This window comes from Sapajus apella, unplaced genomic scaffold, assembly GCF_009761245.1.
Source record: "Sapajus apella isolate SASKATOON/1434 unplaced genomic scaffold, GSC_monkey_1.0 scaffold44, whole genome shotgun sequence".
Lineage (NCBI taxonomy): Eukaryota > Metazoa > Chordata > Mammalia > Primates > Cebidae > Sapajus > Sapajus apella.
In genome coordinates, this window is record NW_022436984.1 from 5,905,168 (window position 1) to 5,919,426 (window position 14,259).

The 14,259-nt window shown below is 44.4% G+C and overlaps 1 non-coding gene across 1 annotated transcript; it reads right to left on the minus strand.

Annotated features, from left to right (window-relative positions):
- Window positions 1-8,676: 8,676 nt before the first annotated feature.
- LOC116524323 lies at window positions 8,677-8,817 on the minus strand. Its single transcript, XR_004257273.1, has one exon. It is a non-coding gene; the product is annotated as a U4 spliceosomal RNA (small nuclear RNA).
- Between the last annotated feature and the right edge of the window lie 5,442 nt (window positions 8,818-14,259).

The following is a 14,259-nucleotide window of genomic DNA, read 5'->3' on the forward strand; positions in this document are numbered from 1 at the left end:
TCAAGCCTGTAATCCCAGCACTTTGGGAGGCCAAGGCGGACGGATCATGAAGTCAAGAGATTGAGACCATCCTGGCCAACATGGTGAAACCCCGTCTCTACTAAAAAAACAAAAATTAGCTGGGCACAGTGGTGGGTGCCTGTAATCCCAGCTACTTGGGAGGTTGAGGCAGGAGAATCGCTTCAACCCGGAAGGCAAAGATTGTAGTACTGCACTCTACCCTGGGCAACAGAATGACACCCTGTCTCAAAAAAAAAAAAAAAAAAAAAAAAAGGATATTTTTATAGTACTCTGGGATAAATGGAAGAGGATGCATTGGGCCACTGCACTCCAGTGTGGGTGACAGAGCAAGAATCTGTCTCAAAAAAAAATTTAGAGATGGAGTCTCACTACGTTGCCCCCAATGATCTCAGACTCTTGGGCTCAAACAATCCACCTGCCTCAACCTCCCAAAGTGCTGGGTTTACAGGCATGAGCCACTGCACCTGACCTATGTAACAGTTAGGTTTACTTCTTGTAATTTATATTCGATTTTAGGTTTACTGCATGTGCTCACTGAAATTTTTAAAAATGTTTATTAAACTATATTTCTATTTTATTTTAAAATTAGAGATGGGGTCTTGCTATGTTGCCTAGGGTGGTTTCAAACTCCTGGCCTCAAGCGATCCTCCTGCTTTGGCCTCCCAAAGTGCTGGGATTACAGGTTTGAGCCACCATGTCCTGCCAAGTTGTGTTTTTAGACAAAGTATATTCTCTTTAGAATAAAGATTCTATAGACAATTAAGCCTAAGGATATAATTTGTCCACACAAAGTTTATTTTTTAAGCAGTTGAGAATTCCTTGCCAACATTTAAAAAATTTGGAGGTTTTAAAACAGCTTTGCTGCGGGCCAGGCGCGGTGGCTCAAGCCTGTAATCCCAGCACTTTGGGAGGCCGAGGCAGGTGGATCACGAGGTCAAGAGATCGAGACCATCCTGGTCAACATGGTGAAACCCCGTCTCTACTAAAACTACAAAAAATCAGCTGGGCATGGTGGCACGTGCCTGTAATCCCAGCTACTCAGGAGGCTGAGGCAGGAGAATTGCCTGAACCCAGGAGGCGGAGGTTGCGGTGAGCCGAGATCGCACCATTGCACTCCAGCCTGGGTAACAAGAGCGAAGCTCCGTCTCAAAAAAAAAAAAAAAAAAAAAAAAAAAAACAGCTTTGCTTAAAAGAATCAGATCAATTTATACTGGACTTGCCTTCGCATATGGTAATAAATCCAGCTCAGTATATCTGTTGTGTGATAAGGAAGTTCCCTTGGGCCTCTGCAATTGAGAACTGCTGCTCTGCTGTTAGAGGGATACCAGGAAACGACAGAACTGGAACCTGGGTCCTCAGACCTGAGCCTTCCTCTTACTATACCATGGTCCCTCTGAACATTAGTACCAAATGAATAAAATTATACCTGTGAGGGGAAGTTCAGTGTAGTGGCTACAAGTCACTATGAAGTCAGATTCAGATAGGAGATAAAAGTTCAAACCCTGACTCCTCCACTTACTAATGTCTGACTTGCCTTGCCCCTTTAAACTTTTGTTTAACTTCCTTAACCCCTTAGGACTTCAGGGCATCAAGTATAACACAGGAAGAATAACAGTTTATACCTTAGAGTTATTGTAAAGTATATCTAAGACAATGTTCCTCCTTTAGTCTTCTCAAACTCTGTGTCGTGGCAGGGTGCGGTGGCTCATGCCTGTACTTTGGGAAGCTGAGGTGGGCGGATCACCTGAGGTCAGGAGTTCAAGACCAGCCTGGCCAATGGTGAAACCCCGTCTCTGTTATTTTAAAAATAAATAAATTGGCGGGGTGTGGTGGCTCATGCCAGTAATCCCAGCACTTTGGGAGGCTGAGGCAGGCAGATCATCTGAGGTCAAGACCAGCCTGGCCAACATCAAGAAACCTCGTCTTTACTAAAAATACAAAAAAATTAGCCGGGCATAGTGGTGGGCACCTGTAATCCCAGCTATTTGGGAGGTTAAGGCAGGAGAATCGCTTCAACCCATGAGTTGGAGGTTGCAGTGGGCTGAGATTGCACCACTGCACTCCAGCCGGGGCAACAGAGTGAGACCCTATCTCAAAAATAAAATAAAAATAAAAAATTGCATTAAACTATAATTTACCTGGATTATGGAATATTTTTACAGCCCTTTAAAGTTTGCATCTGAGGTGAGTGCCTTACTCACCCCTCCCTAGTCCTGGCCCTACTTGTTGCCTTTAAATTTACTATTTGCTCAGCAGCCAGAGCAAACTCTTTGAAGTTAAATCAGATAATGTCACTCTATTATTAAATGGCTTTCCTTTGCACTTAATATAAAGTCAAAAATTCCTAGTGGCCCACACCTCTCAGTTCCCACATGAGCTGGCTCCTGTCCTCCTCCTGAACCTCATCTTGTGCCATTCTTCCCACTGCCTGCTGAACTCCAGCTACGCCAGCTGGAATAAGCCAAACAAATGCCCCAGGACTTTCATACAGAATATTCTCTTCTCTGCCTAGGATATTCTCTTTTCTTTTTTTTTTGAGACAGAGTCTTTGTTGCCAGGCACCAGGCTGGAGTGTAGTGGCGCAATCTCGGCTCACTGCAACTTCCGCCTCCCTGGTTCAAGCAATTCTCCTGCCTCAGCCTCCCAAGTAGCTGGGACTACAGGTGCCTGCCACCACGCCCAGCAAATTTTTGTATTTTTTAGTAGAGACGAGGTTTCACCATGTTGACCAGGATGGTCTCGAACTCCTGACCTTGTGATCCACCTGCCTCGGACTCCCAAAGTGCTGGGATTACAGGCGTCAGCCACTGCACCTGGCCAGATATTCTCTTTTCTAAGATATCCCCGAATGCTTTCCTCTTCAACTGCTATTTCCTTTTTTCTTTTTGAAACAGAATCTTGCTCTGTCACGCAGGCTGGAGTGGCATGATCTTGGCTCACTGCAACCTCCACTGTCCAGGTTCAAGCGATTCTCCTGCCTCAGTCTCCTGAGTAGTTGGCATTATAGGCAGGCACCTGCCACAACACCTGGCTAATTTTTTTTTTCAGAGTTTCTCTCTTGTTGCCCAGGCTGGAGTGCAATGGTGCCATCTAGGCTCACTGCAACCTCCGCCTCCCAAGTTTAAGCGATTCTCCTGCCTCAGCCTTCCAAGTAACTGGGGCTACAGGGGCCCACTACCATGCCCAGCTAATTTTTTGTATTTTTAGTAGAGACGGGGTTTCGCTACGTTGGCCAGGCTGGTCTCGAACTTCTGACCTCAGGAAATCCACCCATCTCAACCTCCCAAATTGCTAGGATTACAGGCTTGAGCCATTGTGCCCAGCTACATCCGACTAAATTTTAATATTTTTGGTAGAGATGGGGTTTCACCATGTTGGCCAAGATAGTCTCGAGTCTCGAACTTCTGACCTCAAGTGATCTGCCAGCCTCGACCTCCCAAAGTGTTGGGATTACAGGCATGAGCCACTGCATTCTCCATAAATGTTCGTAAAACTGAGGTCAGGAGCGGTGGCTCACACCTGTATCCCAGCATTTTGGGAGGCCAAGGTGGGTAGATCACGAGGTCAGGAGATTGAGACCATCCTGGCTAATACAGTGAAACCCCATCTCTACTAAAAATACAAAAAATTAGCTGGGCATGGTGGCACACACCTGTAGTCCCAGTTATTCAGGAGGCAGAGGCAGGAGAATTGCTTGAACCTGGGAAGCAGAGGTTGCAGTGAGCTGAGATCACACCACTGCACTCCAGCCTGGGCAACAGAGTGAGACTCCATCTTAAAAAAAAAAAAAATTTGCAAAAGTGTGATTAGAAAGGTAAATGAGGTAGCATATGAATGCAAGGAGGAAAGCAAATGAACTTTCCAAGGATTTTATTGAACTTCCAATTAGTTACCTGTTTTTTATTTTAGTCCATTACTTTTTCTTAAATCTCAGGCTGCAACCCTTATCATAACTATAGCTTCTGATTCTGATTAAGGTGTCCATTTTTAATCCAAAGTGGCCTGGTGAGTTTTTCTTCTGATTGCCTGAAAGCATCAAAGGTAAGTGAATCAGCCGGGCACAGTGGGTCACGCTTGTAATGCTGGCACTTTGGGAGGCCAAGACAGGTAGATCACTTGAGGTCAGGAGTTCAACACCAGCCTGGCTAACATTTCCCCATCCCTACTAAAAATACAAAAATTAGCTGGGCATGATGGAGGGTTCCTGTAGTCCCAGCTACTTGGGAGGCTGAGGCAGGAGAATCACTTGAACCTGGAAGGTGGAGGTTGTAGTAAGCAGAGATCACGCCACTGCATTCCAGCCTGGGCAACAGATCAAGACTCTGCCTCAAAATAAAAAAAAAGGTAAGTGAATCAGGTATCCAAGCCTTTCAACTAAACACCATATTGAAGCTTTTCTCAGTAAATAATGGCTGCTCACACCAAAAGGGCATTAGGCTTCTTCTTGTAATTCTTCTATGTGAAATTCAGAAAATGGAAGATATTCAACATGCATTACTTCCTATGAATGTAATTTGGCTAGGCAGGAAGAACTAAGCCCATGAAAGAATGGTGGGGTCCCTTGCTTTTGCTTCTTATCTTCTAGCTCTTTGCTTCTCCAAGTACAGTCTGGCCATCAGCAACATCAGCCTCAGAGCTGGGAACTTGTCAAAGGCAGAATATGAGGATTCTACTCCCAGAATCTATATTTTTACAAGATCCTAGTGCTTGAAAAATTTAAGAGCATGTGTTCTTGTGCAGAATGGAAAAAGACTGTACTCCAGGCGGTTCCAAACCTGACTAGTATGAAAACTTCACGAGGTGCTTGTGTAAAATAAAAATTTTTGTGTTACCCCTCCCAGGAAATTGTAATTTTATAGGTCTATGGTGGGGCTCCAGAATGACTCTGGTGCTTCCAACACCTAAAATGACATTTGGGGGCCGGGCGCGGTGGCTCAAGCCTGTAATCCCAGCACTTTGGGAGGCCGAGGCGGGTGGATCACGAGGTCAAGAGATCGAGACCATCCTGGTCAACACGATGAAACCCCGTCTCTACTAAAAATACAAAAAATTAGCTGGGCATGGTGGCGCGTGCCTGTAATCCCAGATACTCAGGAGGCTGAGGCAGGAGAATTGCCTGAACCCAGGAGGCGGAGGTTGCGGTGAGCCGAGATCGCGCCATTGCACTCCAGCCTGGGTAACAAGAGCGAAACTCCGTCCCCCCCCCCCCCAAAAAAAAAAATGACATTTGGAAACTGTTGATTTTTGTATGTGTGCGTGAGAACCCCCCATCTCTATTTTTTTTTTTAATTAAAAAAAAATAGGCTGGGCAAGGTGGCTCACGTCTGTAATCCTAGCACTTTGGGAAGCCAAGGCTGACAGATCACCAGGTCAAGAGATTGAGACCAACATGGCTAACATAGTGAAACCCCATCTCTACTAAAAATTCACAAATTAGCTGGGTATGGTGGCACATGCTTGTAGTCCCAGCTATTTGGGAAGCTGAGACAAGAGAATCACTTGAACCCAGGAGGTGGAGGTTGCACTGAGCCGAGATTGCGCCACTGTAGTCCACTCTGGTGACAGAGTGAGACTCCATCTCAAAAAAAAAAAGAGAGAGAGAGAGAGAGAAAGAAAAAAGAAAACAAAAAATACACAAAAAATGAAAATAAAAGAAGAAGAAACAAAACAAAAACAAAAATTAGCTGGGCGTGGTGGTGGGTGCCTGTAATCCCAGCTACTTGGGAGGCTGAGGCAGGAGAATCGCTTGAACCTGGGAGATGGAGATTCCAGTGAGCCGAGATCAAGCCACTGCACTCCAGCCTGCGTGACAGAGTGAAACTCCATCTCAAAATAAATAAATAAATAAAAATAAATAAATAAAATTAAAGAGATGAGAACATACAGTAAAAACATGTAAAAGAAGGAAGAGCAAGAAACACTGGCATATTTAAAAATGATTCACTTAGGCCGGGCGCGGTGGCTCACGCCTGTAATCCCAGCACTTTGGGAGGCCGAGGCGGGTGGATCACGAGGTCAAGAGATCGAGACCATCCTGGTCAACATGGTGAAACCCCATCTCTACTAAAAATACAAAAAATTAGCTGGGCATGGTGGTGCGTGCCTGTAATCCCAGCTACTCGGGAGGCTGAGGCAGGAGAATTGCCTGAACCCAGGAGGTGGAGGTTGCAGTGAGCCGAGATCGCGCCATTGCACTCCAGCCTGGGTAACAAGAGCGAAACTCTGTCTCAGACTTCATGAAGTAAAAATAAAAAAATGATTCACTTCAATTTCTGAAGTACAAAAAACCTTACACAAATCTAGTAAATTTATGCAAATTACCACAGAGGGTAGTTTTTAAAAACAGTACCTTTTATATCTAAACTTCATGAAGTCTGATTTTTGGCACTAGATGTAATTTTGGAACTAACATGTTATTGTTCCCCTGGCAGCATTTCCCTTCTATAAATCATCATATTCACATCCCACACATACATATCCTGTGACAGCCCTAGCTCTGGCCTCTTTCCAGGACACCAGGACACCACTAATGTGAATCAAAACCATATCTGGAAAAATTTGGACAACTCTATTCCCTTTCCAGCGATGACAAGCAAATATGGACTGTGCACCTGTTTTCTCCTGAGGGTGAATGTTTTAAAGTCTTTTTAAAAAAAAAAAATTGGGGTAAAAAACACAACATAAAATGTATTATTTTAACCTTTAAAAAACTTAACAAACTGAAAAAAAAAAAAAAAAGAAAAAAAGGGCCGGGCGTGGTGGCTCACGTCTGTAATCCAAGCACTTTGGAGGCCAAGGCGGGCAGATCACCTGAGGTCAGGAGTTCAAGACCAGCCTGACCAACATGGTGAAACCCCATCTTTAAAAACAAACAAACAACAGACTGGCCAAGTGCAATGGCTCACACCTGCAATCCCAGCACTTTAGGAGGTTGAGGCAGAAGGATCGATTGAGCCCAAGAGTTCAAGACCAGCCTGGGCAACATTTCGAGGCCCCATCTGTACAAAAACCCAAAAAACTAGCTGGGTGTGGTGACATGCACCTGTGGTCTCAGCTACTCAGGAGGCTGAGGTGGGAGGATCGATTGAGCCCAAGAGGTGGAGGTTGCAGTGAGCCAAGATTGCATCACTGCATTCTAGAGTGGGTGACAGAGTGAGACCCTTTCTCAATAAAATAAAATAAAATAAATAATAGTTCATTTTTAAAACAGTCTTAGACTTACAGAAAATCAGATAGTAGAATTTCCATATCCCCCTTCCCCTGCACTTTTTCCCCTATTAACATTTTGCATGAATGTGGTATATTTGTTATAATAAATGAAACAAGACTGATACAAATAACTAACTAAAGTCTGATAGTTTACATGAAGATCCCCTTTTTGTCTTGTAAAATTCTACTGGTTTCCACAAACGTATAAATGTTATGTATTCACCATTACAGTATCACACAGAATAATTTCAGCCCTAAAAATACTGTGTTTCACATATTCATCCCTCTCTACTAATCCCAAACAGTTGGCAACCACTGATCTTTTTACAGACTCCATAGTTTCATCTTTTCTTTTTTCTTTTTTTTTTTTTTTTTTTGAGACGGAGTCTCGCTCTTGTCCAGGCTGGAGTGCAATGGCATGATTTCAGTTCACTGTAACCTCTGCCTCCCGGGTTCAAGCGACTCTCCTGCCTCAACCTCCTGAGTAGCTGAGGTTACAGGCGCCTGCCACAACACCTGGCTAATTTTGTATTTTTAATAGAGACAGGATTTCTCCATGTTGGTCAGGCTGGTCTTGAACTCCCAACCTCAGGTGATCTGCCTGCCTTGATCTCCCAAAGTGCTGGGATTACAGGCATAAGCCACCACGCCTGGCCAGTTTTGTCTTTTCTAAAATTGCATATAGTTGGAATCATACAGTATATAGCCTCTTCAGATTGGCTTCTTTCATTAGGGAATATATGTTTCAGGTTCCTCCATGTCTTTTGTAGTTTGTTAGCCCATTTCTTTTCTTTTTATTTTTTGAGACAGAGTCTTGCTCTGTTAGCCAGGCTAGAGCATGGTGGTGGGACCTTGGCTTCCTGCAACCTCCACCTTCTGAGTTCAAGCAATTCTCCTGCCTCAACCTCCCAAGTAGCTGGGATTACAGGCGTGTGCCACCACGCCCAACTAATTTTTTGTATTTTTAGTAGAGATAAGGTTTCATCATGTTTTCATCATGTTGGCCAGTCTGGTCTTGAACTCCTGACCTCAGGTGACCCGTCTGCCTCGGTTTCCCAAAGTCCTGGGAATTTTATTTTTGAGGCAGGGTCTCACTATGTCACCCAGTCTAGAGTGCAGTGGCATGATCATAGCTCACTGTAGCCTTGACCTCCCAGGCTCAGTGATCCTCCCTCCTCAGCCTCCCAGGTAGCTGGGACTACAGAAGTGCATACCCACACCTGGCTAATTTTTTTTATTATTTTGTGGAGATGGGGTTTCACCATGTTGCTCAGGCTGGTCTCAAACTCCTGGGCTCAGGCCATGTGCCCGCTTTGGCCTCCCAAAGTGCTGGGATTACAGTCATGAGCCACTGTGCCCCACCCCTTTATTTTTATCACTGACACTTCCATTGGATGTTCCACAGTTTGTTTATCCATTCATCTATTTTTTAAAAATATAATTCAGTCTCCATAGAGATTGTCAAAAATTGCCAATGCCGACTATATTTCAAGTCATCATGGCGGGGTATCGGGAAAAGTTTTCAATTAGCAATAATCATGCCTCAGATAAACCTCATTGGCTACAATACTGCTACTACACAAAACTATCCATTCATCTATTAAAGGGCATCTTAGTCTTCCAGTTTGGGACAATTATGAATAAAGCTGCTATAAATATTCATGTGCAGGTTCTGTGTGGACATAAGTTTTCAACTCAATTGAAAAAATACCTAGGAGTGTGATTGCTGAATCATTTCATAAGACTATGTTTAGCTTCGTAAAATACTGCCAAACTGTCTTCCAAAGTAGTCTTACCATTTTGCATTCTTACCAGGAATGAATGAGAGTTCTTATTGTTCCACATCCTTTACAGTGTTTGGAATTGTCAGGTTTTTGGACTTTAGCCATTCTTAGTGGTGTGTAGAGGTACCATCTTAACCATTTTTAAGTGCATGTTTCAGTGGCATTAAGTACATTCACATTGTTTGGCTATCCTCACCATCATCTATCCACAGAACCCTTTTCATTTTGTAAAACCAAAACTCTTATACCTATTAAACAATTCCCCTTTTCCCCCCACTCTTACTACATTCTATGTTGTGTCTTTTTTTTTTTTTTTTTAAGAGATGGGGTTTCACCCTGTTGGCCAGGATGGTCTCGATCTCCTGACCCATGAACGTTAGTATACAGATATCTCCTGAAGTTTCTTTTCTTTTTTTTTTTTTTTTTTGGCAGGTGAGTTGTTACACACTCCTCAGTGGATTTTGACTTCCATGGCCACTGTCCTGCTCATTTTTAAAATATATATATTGAGATGAAATCATTAGATCATACAGTAATTCTATTTTTAGTTTTTGGAAGAACTTAACAGTTCTTTTTGCTGTTTTCCATAGTGGCTATACCATTTTACATTGCCTCCAATAGTGCACAAGGGTTCCACATTTTTCCACAATTTTCCACATTACTATTTTCTTTTTTTTTTTTTTTTTGAGATAGAGTCTCGCTCTGTCACCCAGGCTGGAGTGCAGTGATGCAATCTTGGCTCACTAGAACCTCCGCCTCCTGGGTTCAAGCGATTCTCCTGCCTCAGCCTCCCAAGTAGCTGGGATTACAGACACCCACCATCATGCCAGGTATATTTTTGTATTTTTTATTTTTATTTTTTTTTTTGAGACGGAGTTTCGCTCTTGTTACCCAGGCTGGAGTGCTATGGCGCGATCTCGGCTCACCGCAACCTCCGCCTCCTGGGTTCAAGCAATTCTCCTGCCTCAGCCTCCTGAGTAGCTGGGATTACAGGCACGTGCCACCATGCCCAGCTAATTTTTTGTAGTTTTAGTAGAGGCGGGGTTTCACCATGTTGACCAGGATGGTCTCGATCTCTTGACCTCGTGATCCACCTGCCTCGGCCTCCCAAAGTGCTGGGATTACAAGCGTGAGCCACCGTGCCCGGCATATTTTTGTATTTTTGTAGACACGGGGTTTCACCACGTTGGCCAGGCTGGTCTCAAATTCCTCACCTCAAGGGAACTGCCCGCCTTGGCCTCCCAAAGTGCTAGGATTACAGGCATGAGCAACTGCGTCTGGCCCACATTACTATTTTCTGTTTTTTTTTTTTTCATTAGTAGCCATTCTAATGGGTATGAGGTGGTATCTCATTGTGGCTTTGTCCTTAGTGAATTTTAATGATACATGTACTGGCTGTCAATATCAAGCCAGAGAGAGGGAATTCCCAAAGATATCAATCTTTCTGTTATAAATCATTAGAACTTTATCATATTTTGCTTTGAGACAAAGCAAGTCCATCTGTAAACTTCAGCAAAGAGGTTAATTAATTTGGGTATTAGGGTGATGATTTATTATTATTATTATTTTTTTAAACGGAGTCTTGCTCTGTCTCCAGGCTGGAGTGCAGTGGCGTGATGTGGGCTCACTGCAACCTCCACCTCCAGGGTTCAAGTAATTCTCCTTCTTCAGCCTCCTGAGTAGCTGGGACTACAGGAATGCGCCACCATGCCCAGCTAATTTTTGTACTTTTAGTAGAGATGGGGTTTCACCATGTTGACCAGGATGATCTTGATCTCTTGACCTCATGCTCTGCCTGCCTCGGCCTCCCAAAGTGCTGGGATTATAGGTGTGAGCTACTGCACTCGGCCTATCCTGAAGATTTTAAAAAATGTTTTAAAAGGACACCCCACTTATATTTAGATTTGATTATTTACAGTCCTTCACCTCAAGGCACTGAAGTTTTGAACAAGAGGGTTAAGTTAGGAGTACAAGATCTGGAATCAAACTGCTGGAGTTCAAAATCCAGGCAGCCCCACAAACTGTGAGACCATAGACAAGCCATTTAACCTCTCTGTGTTTCAATATTTATTTATTTGAGATGGAGTCTGGCTCTGTTGCCAAGTCTCGAGTGCAGTGGCGTAATCTCGGCTCATTTCAGCCTCCATCTCCTAGGTTCAAGCGATTCTCCTGTCTCAGCCTCCCCAGTAGCTGGGATTTAAAGGCACCTGCCACCATTCCTGGCTTCCTGGCTAATTTTTTTGTATTTTCAGTAGAGACAGCGTTTTGCCATTTTGGCCAGGCTGGTCTTGAACTCCTGACCTCAAGTAACCCGCACACCTCAACCTCCCAAAGTGCTGCGATTACAGGCATGAGCCACCATGCCTGGCCCTGTGTTTCAATTTTTTTCTTTCTTTTTTTTTTTTGAGACAGAGTCTCACTTCGTCACCCAGGGTAGAGCGCAGTGGCGAGATCTCAGCTCACTGCAACCCCTACCTCCCTGGTTCAAGCAATTCCCCTGCCTCAGCCTCCCAAGTAGCTGGGATTACAGGTGCACACCACTATGCCTAGCTAATTTTTTTTTGTATTTTTAGTAGAGACAAGGTTTCACCATGTTGGCCAGATTGGGGTCTGGAACTCCTGACCTCAGGCAATCTGTCTGCCTCGCCTCCTAATGTGCTGAGATTACAGGCATGAGCCACTGCGCCCGGCCTCAATTTTTAACCCTTTACATGTACTTTCAGAAGTACTTAGAACAAACCTAAACGACTAGGGCAAGAAATTTTATCATTTCCATTTGACACTTGGTGAAATATTCTCAAAATGTATGACTAGCCTAAGTTCATAGAGGTGATCAATGATGCTGTAGTTATTAAAATCAGATATTCATCCATACTTTACTATGACAAGGATTCTTTGGCCAAACTTTAGTCAGACTTCTGAATCTTCTGCAAGGTCCATCTGCGTACTTCCTTGTAAAGTCCGGTTTTATCAGAAAACTGCACTTAAGTTAGTTTAGCAAAAACCCCTCTTCCTCCATATCTGATCAGGCTCTACATCCTCCACCATCTCCCAGGAGATGTCTGATCGCTGTGGCCTGTTTTCAGCAAGAATCCTGTTTGACTGATTTAGCCAGAGTCTCACTTACCCCTGAGGTTTCCTCTTCGTAATTTTCCATCTACTGACCCCCACCCCCAACACATACAGACATTGCTCCTTGGTGAATCAGATGCCTGAACCATTGCTCAAGACAAATGTCTGCCAAAGCTGGCAAGAACAGATGTTGATTCTTTTTTTTTTTTTTTTTTGAGACAGAGTTTTGCTCTTGTTACCCAGGCTGGAGTGCAATGGCGCGATCTCGGCTCACCGCAACTTCCGCCTCCTGGGTTCAGGCAATTCTCCTGCCTCAGCCTCCTGAGTAGCTGGGATTACAGGCACGCGCCACCATGCCCAGCTCATTTTTTGTAGTTTTAGTAGAGACGGGGTTTCACCATGTTGACCAGGATGGTCTCGATCTCTTGACCTCGTGATCCACCCGCCTCGGCCTCTCAAAGTGCTGGGATTACAGGCGTGAGCCACCGCACCCGGCCAGATGTTGATTCTTAAGGTATGAGTATACTCTGGCTGGGCTTGGCAGCTCGCACCTGTAATTCCAGCCTACTTAGGAGGCTGAGGCAGGAAGATCGCTTAAGCCCAGGATTTTGAGGCTGCAGTGAGCTAAGATCGTGCCGCTGACTCTCGCCTGGGTGACACAGCCAGACTCTGTCTCTTAAAAAAAAGCGGGGGGTAAGAGTATACTTTCTGAAACTATGATAGAGCCCCAGGCTTCTTTTGAAGGGTACCTTCTGGGCTGGAAGTTCTTTCTGGCTCTCTGTGAAGCCTCTGTATTCTCTCTATTGGATCCACTTCTTCCATGGGAAATTCTGTCATCTGAAACCCATCTTCTCAACCCCTACTGACTATATCCTTTGCCAACTTTGTCCACCACTGCCACATCCTTTCCCTTCCCACTCCAGCCCCTCACTCGCTTGAACTTCAGGCCCCCTACCCTCCACTGGGGGCTCTGAAGGGAGTGAGAGGCCCCTCCAAATCAATCACTTGAGGCTGAAAAGAGAAAAAAATAAGACTGTTTTGAAGCTGGGCAAATAAGAAAACCTGTAAAAAGAATTTTTGATAAATATTGGTAAAAAGCTTTAGCCCTTAATAAGTACATAAAATGAACTTGTCCCATTTGCTTTTTATTTATTTATTTTTTTGAGACAGAGTCTTGCTCTGTCACCAGGCGCCAGGCTGGAGTGCAGTGGCATGATCTTGGCTCACTGTAACCTCCACCTCCTGGGTTGAAGCAATTCTCCTGCCTCAGCCTCTCGAGTAGCTGGGACTACAGGCGGGCGCCACCACGGCCAGCTAATTTTGTACTTTGGTAGAGACAGGATTTCACCATGTTGGCTTGGATGGTCTTGATCTCTTGACCTTATGATCTGCCCGCCTCAGCCTCCCAAAGTGCTGGGATTACAGGCATGAGCCACCGTGCCTGGCCCCATTTTCTTTTTCTGCTTTTTTTTTTTTTTTCTGAGGCGGAGTCTCACTCTGTCACCCAGGCTGGGGTACAGTGGCACCATCTTGGCTCACTGCAACCTCCGCCTCTTGGGTTCAAGTGATTTTTCCAGTCTCAGCCTCCCTGGTAGCTAGGATTACAGTTGCCTGCCACCATGCCTGGCTAATTTTTTTCTATTTTTAGTAGAGATGGGGTTTCACCTTGTTGGCCAAGCTTGTCTTGAACTCCTGACCTCAGTTCATCTGCCTGCCTGGGCCTTCCAAAGTGCTGGGATTACAAGTATGAGCCACTACGATGGCCAACTTGTCCCATTTTAATCAAAAATACAATTTGGAAAAAAAAATTAAAGTAGAGATATTTAATTTTTCTAGCCAGGCACGGTGGCTTATGCCTGTAATCCCAGCACTTTGGGAGGCCCAGACAGGCAGATCAACTGAGGTCAGGAGTTCGAAACCACCCTGACCAGTATGGTGAAACCTCATCTCTACTAAAAATACAAAATTAGCCAGGCATAGTGGCGCATGCCTATAATCCCAGCTACTTGTAGGCTGAGGGACGGGAATCACTTGAACCTGGGAGGTGGAGATTGCGGTGAGCTGAGATCACACCATTGCACTCTAGCCTGGGCAACAACAGTGAAACTCTGTCTTAAAAAAAAAAAAAAAAGTAGATAGTTTTAGATAGTAAACTCCATCTTAAAAAGCTAGT